A 7,352-nucleotide genomic window follows, 5' to 3' on the forward strand; every position below is an offset into this window, starting at 1 on the left:
ATCAAACCTTTTTACACCCAACCATTTTGTCAATTGTGCATTAAATATGTCCTAGTATTTTAGAAAATTGATTTGGTCCAATGTTGCAACAATTATTTGGTAGGTTCTTCAAAAAAAACTCATTTCAGGCACTCAGAAAATGGAAAATGAATTTTCTGTTCAAAGAAAATGAAAACTCTCTTAGGGAACATTGTTTGGAATTCCAATATGCACCCTTGTGCACAATATGAGATCATTTGAACAAACTATGCCATGAATGTGGCCATAAGACTGATCATTTGGCTTGAAAGCCATGAATCGTCACGTATGATAGCTGATTTCTGAGAACACTTTTTTAAAGAAGTTATCGTATTACAAGTTTATTATTTTTAGCGGTAACTTGGCCACATATAATGACACAATGCAAAGGTTTTCCAATTTTTTGAATTTTTTTGAATTTTTCATGTCCGTTTCAAAATGCGGTCAAAACGGCGGGCATGACCGTTCCTAGCTAGTGGTTGAATCTTGGAAAACTTTTGGTGTTTCTCTGATTAAATAGATACTTTTGTACCTAAAAATGAATTTTGCAAAAAATAAATAACAAACTATGCGGCAGCTACAGTTCAAATTTGAACCGTTTCCTACTGAATCGTCAGAAATTTATCTTTTTCACAAGAGGTGGATAAAAACTTTTCACACCCCACCATTTGGTTAATTGTGCATAAAATGTGGTATAATGATTTCTAAAAATGATGTGGTTCCATTTTGCAACAAATATTTGGTAGGTTTTTCACAAAAAAGAACAATTATTGTTACTCGAAAAATAGAAAATACTTTTCTTGTGAAAAGAACTTATTTTTAATCAATTACGACCAATTTTAATGGTCATGACATCTTCAAAATGTTTACTGCGTTCTGATTGGTTCACATGCATCTCACGCGGATCATGGGTCAGACACCGTCGGATACTCCCGGATCCGACGGCAGCCCTCGTCCCCCTCACACTCTCATCCCTCGTGGCCTCTTCCCTCTCAGCCCCCTCATCCAAACTCCAAACCCTAGTGTCCCTCGCGCCCCACCCGTGCCTCCTTGCCTCTGCACGCCGCCACCCACCCACCGCCTCGTTGCTCCCACAGCTCGCCGCCGACGGCCTCTCCTCTCCCATCTGCTTCCCTCCCACATGACGCGGAACACCTCCTCCTCTATCCAACGCGCCGCCGTCTCCTCCCCGATCTAGATCCAATGCATTTCCGCCTCCTCCCCGATCCAGATCGACACGCTGGCTCTCTCACCTTGCCGGCAGGTCCCTCCACCATCGCCGCCCCCCCCCCCCCTGCCCCGTCCACCCTCCCTTCCGCCACCCCCGCCTGCTCTGCCTACTGCACCGCCGCCTCCGACGCCATGGCGGACGCCGACAGCAGCAGCAACCCGCTGCTCGCCGACTTTGATTTCCCGCCCTTCGACCGCGTCGAGCCCACGCACGTCCGTCCCGGGATCCGCGCGCTCCTCGCCCGCCTCATACGCCCTTATCCACCTTCCCCTGATCCCCATTCGTTCGCCCGCTCATCGCCCGTCCGGATCTGACCATATGTGGTTGTGGTTGCTCGCAGGAGGGCGAGCTGGAGGAGCTCAAGAAGGGCGTGGAGCCGGCGTGGGAGTGCTTGGTCCACCCGCTCGAGCGCATCGTCGATAGGCTTGACATCGTATGGAACGGCATCGACCACATCAAGGTCGTCAAGGACTCGCTCGACCTCCGCGCTGCTGTCGAGGACGTCCAGGTAGTCTCTTCTTCTATCACGTCGCCCATGATCTGGATGGACGAAGCAGCTAATTTGTTAGCGCATCATCAGATGTTGTCTTTGTATTTCTTCTTGCTCCATGAATTATCCAGCAATATGGTGCATAGATAGAAATTTCACATAGTTCTTGGTTTCGTGCTTGCACCTTTGGTCCACATGGTTTTTGTGGGGATATGGTACCAGACTAGAGCATACAGGCTGATGATTTCTAGACGCATATAGATTGTGGATGCCATGTCTGAAAATTTTCAATTTTGGATGACTCAAACCGGCTCTAGCTAGCAATCTCTCTCTCCATCTCTTTGTATGTGCGCGTCTGTGCATCCATTGCATGTAAAATCATGTTTTCAAACTCTTCTACTGTCAGATAGACTGACCATGAATGCACCAACACATTGTGTCAGTTTTCCATGCTCTGTCTAGTACTAGTTCCCAACTTCCTATACATATAGGAGTATTTTGCTTGCTTTGGTTTCCAAAGCAAAATACCATGGCTGGGCGACGTCCGTCTGTCCTGGGTTACGTTAGCATACTAGTACAACACAGCTAGTCATAACAAGGTTAGTTCATCATATACTGCGCTTGATATAAATGTTTAGCTTCTAACAAAAAGTAATTTGGGAATAAATTCTTCCATCAGTTTAATATGATTTCTATTGATAGATTTTTCTAGAACTGTTGAAATTGTGATCAACACAGTATACTGTTGGGTTCTTACCCATAACATGAGGATATCTATTTTTCAAATGTGGAAGCCATCATAACATCAGCTGGTCATAGTTATACGCATTGTTTAACTTTTTCTTCTTTGAATTTCACATTGCAGTTCTTTGATGTAGTGGGGTTGTGTTGTGGGTACCTGGGTAACTAAAGTTGCTTCTATTCTGTAACTGTATGCTTCTAGGAATGTCACATTGCATCGTGCAGACTATGGGTCTAGATCTGGCAGTTGAAAGTGCTTAATCTTTCTATAAGTTTCAACTGAAGCTATTTGTATACAATAATTTACCGAATAAGCAAAAATTTGTGAATATACTACGCTTGATGTTGATCATCTGGTGCATTAGTATGCAGTTCTCATTGTCAGTTCTTGTTTTCTTGATTCATTTATACTATATGATTCAGGTTTTATACTTTGCCAGTAGGTAGCTCATACTGCCCGCTTGCTTCTGCTTTGAATATTGTGGTCTGCATGCTATAGTCACTGTGCCCTTAGTTGTTTTTTTGTAGGGAGCTATGCTTATCATCAGAAACTCTTGGTGATGATGTTATTCCTCTTTTGGTTCATGTGTTGCAATTATATACCTCATAATTCTACACCATGTGGTGCACTTAAGTATCTTAGTGACTTCATTTGATGTGTGTATTTCTGTTAATTTTAAGCTTCTGTTGCTGTGAAAATGTACCTCACTGACCGTCTGTCTATTTATTGTGTACTTCTTGCATGAGGAGGTGACTAGTGATGTGGCGCGCCAAGCAGCAATAGGGGAAGGGGGTCTCCTGATCAAGGAGGCGGAGGAGTAGGGGCGTGCCCAGCCGGCAGCCATGTCCTGCTCGTGGGGGAGGGGCAGGAGGGGTCTGCTCCTCTGCTTACATTGTGACCGCGGCAGGTAGCTCCTCCATCTCCCTCCCCCTCTTCCCTGATAGCGTACATCACAATCTTGTTAATTGTTATTGTTATTGCGATCACAATCTTGTTAAGATGCATCTATGGTGGTGGTCTTCTGGCCACCACAATCTTGTTAATTGTTATTGCGATCATCTTTCTTTTCGATGAACTATGCCACAATATGTGTTTTGCAAGGTTCAGTGGCTACTAAATTTTGATTATTTGCAACTTGTAAGTCCTTGTTGGTTTATTGTACGTTCTAAAAATCCGTAAATAGTCTTCACTTATATAGCCAACACCTTTATTTTGTTTTGTTTTGTTCTGTGCTCACTAGTGATACCTGACTAAGGTTCCCTGAATATAGGAGTAGACTGTAGGTGAAGAAAAATTATAACCTGAAAGTAATCATATGTACTACTCCCTCCGTCCCATAATATAATTATTGTTACATAATTTTCTTTACTTATACACACAGAATAGATAGAGGTGACGTGTGGTTATATTCTGTTGCAAGATTATTCTATTTTGCTCTTAACTAGCTATTCGTTGTGGTTGTTACATGTACATATACTTCAGGATTTAGTCCCTATCTGCTTTGTATATTTGTTTTTATTTTGTTTCTAACTCTTTTGGTTTATTGTTAGATGCCTTGGTTCAGCCTCTACAAACATACCCGAAAATGGTGTTTCCTCTCATTTACAAGAGCTCCAGCAAAGTGAACTAGGAAGTATATTTGAAGTACTAAGCCGTGTAGCAAAGAGTTATATGTTCTGTCTTATGTGTAATAGACTGGAAAGATTTGAATAATATTGTAATAGACTATGTACAGATTGTAGTTGACTTATTTATCCTTCTTTGACGAACTACATTTGTTATGTTCTGTTTGAAATATTCATTATGTGGTTTCAAAGTGTGTGAAATGGAACCTGACTCATGGAGCCCACTTATGAAATCACTTTTGAATTTTCTGTCACGTGGGTCTAATGTGTGAGATTATGACAAGTGGTATCCATCTGATTGGTGGGACCAGCAACAAAATATAATGGCCTAGGCCCAAACAAATGTTAAAAGGCCACGACTAAGAAATAAATAAAAGACTGAATTGTTGGGCTTGGCCCATGAAGTCCGACCAAAAATTGACAGGAAAAAAATATATAGAAAGGCTGAATTAATGGGCTAGGCCCATGTAGAAAACCGAATTGGACCAGGCTGAATCTTGTGCCACATCAGCTTGCCACGCTGGATGCCTACGTGGCCTGGGAGGTTGCTAGTGACCAAAACAAACCAGTAGGCATATTTTGGTCATAAACGTCTACGACCTTCTCACGGAGAAGGTCGTTAATTTCAGTTTATGACCGCCAGCTTTTGACCTTCTGTTTTTGGTCACAAAAAGGTCGCAAATGAAAAATAATGACCTTTCAGTGACCAATAGTTAAGGTCACAAGTTGACATATTTCTTGTAGTGCATCCACATATAATATTAGAAATGCTACAGAGCTCCCACTCACTTTCTTGTAAATACAGGCTTCTCCAAAAGTCTGTATAAAACCATATGCTTTGATTACACTATCAAAGCGTATATTCCAACTCCGAGAGGCTTGCACAAGTCCATAAATGGATCGTTGGAGCTTGCACACTTTGTTAGCACCTTTTGGATCGACAAAACCTTCCGATTGCATCATATACAACTCTTCTTTAAGATATCCATTAAGGAATGCAGTTTTGACATCCATTTGCCAAATTTCATAATCATAAAATGCCGCAATTGCAAACATGATTCGGACGGACTTAAGCATCGCTATGGGTGAGGTCTCATCGTAGTCAACTCCTTGAACTTGTCGAAAACCTTTTGCAACAAGTCGAGCTTTCTAGACAGTAATATTACCGTTAGCGTCAATCTTCTTCTTAAAGATCCATTTATTCTCTATGGCTTGCCGATCATCGGGCAAGTCAACCAAAGTCCACACTTTGTTCTCATACATAGATCCCATCTCAGATTTCATGGCCTCAAGCCATTTTGCGGAATCTGGGCTCATCATCACTTCCTCATAGTTCGTAGGTTCATCATGATCAAGTAACATGACTTCCAGAATATGATTACCGTACCACTCTGGTGCGGATCTTACTCTGGTTGACCTACGAGGTTCGGTAGTAACTTGATTAGAAGTTTCATGATCATCATCATTAGCTTCCTCACTTACTGGTGTAGGAGTCACTGGAACTGATTTCTGTGATAAACTACTTTCCAATAAGGGAGCAGGTACAATTACCTCATCAAGTTCTACTTTCCTCCCACTCACTTCTTTCGAGAGAAACTCCTTCTCTAGAAAGGATCCATTCTTAGCAACAAATATCTTGCCTTCGGATTTGTGATAGAAGGTGTACCCAACACTCTCTTTTGGGTATCCCATGAAGACACATTTCTCCGATTTGGGTTCGAGCTTATCAGGTTGAAGCTTTTTCACATAAGCATCGTAGCCCCAAACTTTAAGAAACGAAAACTTGGGTTTCTTACCAAACCACAGTTCATAAGGTGTCATCTCAACGGATTTTGATGGTGCCCTATTTAACGTGAATACAGCCGTCTCTAAAGCATAACCCAAAATGATAGCGGTAAATCAGTAAGAGACAACATAGATCACACTATATCTAATAAAGTGTGGTTATGACGTTCGGACACACCATTACGCTAGTCAAGTAGAGGCATAGTAGTGACATTCTGTTTGTCTATGTATTCACACATTGTCGTGGATTTGTCACGACAGATGTCCTCGTGAGAAGGACTTAGTCGTCAGGCCAACACATCTATGTGGTAGCTTGAGAGGGGTTGAACGGGACAAGAGACGCAAGATTTTACCCAGGTCCGGCCCCTCACGGTGGAGGTAAAAGCCTACATCCTGCTTCATTGATATTGATGATGATGAACATGATTACAAGGGTGCTCTATCTCGGGAGCTATAGATTTTTTTTGTCTAACCCTAATCTATCCAACTCGTGGAACTTGTCCCTCTTGGGGTGCCTTGTCCTTCCTTATATAAGTTGGAGGGGCGGGTTATATGTGGAGTCCTAGTAGGACTAGGTCTACTCTATTACAGGTGGAATCCTAGTCTTGCTTCCTTTGTAAGAGAATATTCCTTATGCCTTAAACCGGCTCACCATAACATGAGTCGGCCTTCCATGAGCCGCCTTCTGGGCCGCCGGATCTTATCGCTCCTCTAACCCGCCTGCCGGGTCACCAATGAGCTGCCAACCCTGAGCGGGTTACTAGTCAGTCATTGGGTCAGGGCAAGTCACCAGTGAGTTGCCAAGTCCGACCGGGTCATACATCCGGCCGGGTTACACCGCGGGGTATATCCTCGACATTAGCCCCCAATCACTATAAGAAATATGTCACCTTGCGACCATCACTATTGGTTGCTGAAAGGTCATTGTTTTTCATTTGCGACCTTTTTGTGACCAAAAACAGAAGGTCAAAAGCTGGTGGTCGTAAACTGAAATTAACGGCCTTCTCTGTGAGAAGGTCGTGGAATTCCACGACCAGAACAAAAGGTCGTTGATCCTATGACCTTTTGTTTTGGTCGCTAGCTCTCTGCCCAGGCCATGTCGGATCCGACGTGGCAAACTGACATGGCAAAATTGCGACCAATTGAAAAGGTCATTGACAAGATTCAGCCCGGTCCAATTCGGTGTCTATATGGGCCGAGCCCAACAATTCAGCCTTTTTAATATATATTTTTCTGTTAATTTTCACAAGGTACATGGGCTTGGCCCCAAATTTCAAGCATTTTATATCTAGGCCATGGCCTTTCTGCCTCCAAAGTTTTTGTTTTTATTTTTTCCAAAAGACGAGCCCACTACTGAATGGGACCCAGTTGTCAGGTTCTAATAAGTGGGTCCCAGTTGTCACTGTTATATTCTTCATATCTCAATTTTCCAGTAAATAAATAACAATATTTAACTCCGAA

The 7,352-nt window shown here is 42.7% G+C and overlaps 1 long non-coding RNA gene across 1 annotated transcript; it reads left to right on the plus strand.

The window, feature by feature from the left end:
• The first annotated feature begins 1,595 nt into the window (after positions 1 to 1,595).
• On the plus strand, positions 1,596 to 4,282 carry LOC125554231. The gene is made up of 2 exons (XR_007304352.1): positions 1,596 to 3,388; positions 4,032 to 4,282. It is a non-coding gene; the product is annotated as an uncharacterized LOC125554231 (long non-coding RNA).
• The last annotated feature ends 3,070 nt before the right edge of the window (positions 4,283 to 7,352 follow it).

This window comes from Triticum urartu, chromosome 4, assembly GCF_003073215.2.
Source record: "Triticum urartu cultivar G1812 chromosome 4, Tu2.1, whole genome shotgun sequence".
Taxonomy (NCBI): Eukaryota; Viridiplantae; Streptophyta; class Magnoliopsida; order Poales; family Poaceae; genus Triticum; species Triticum urartu.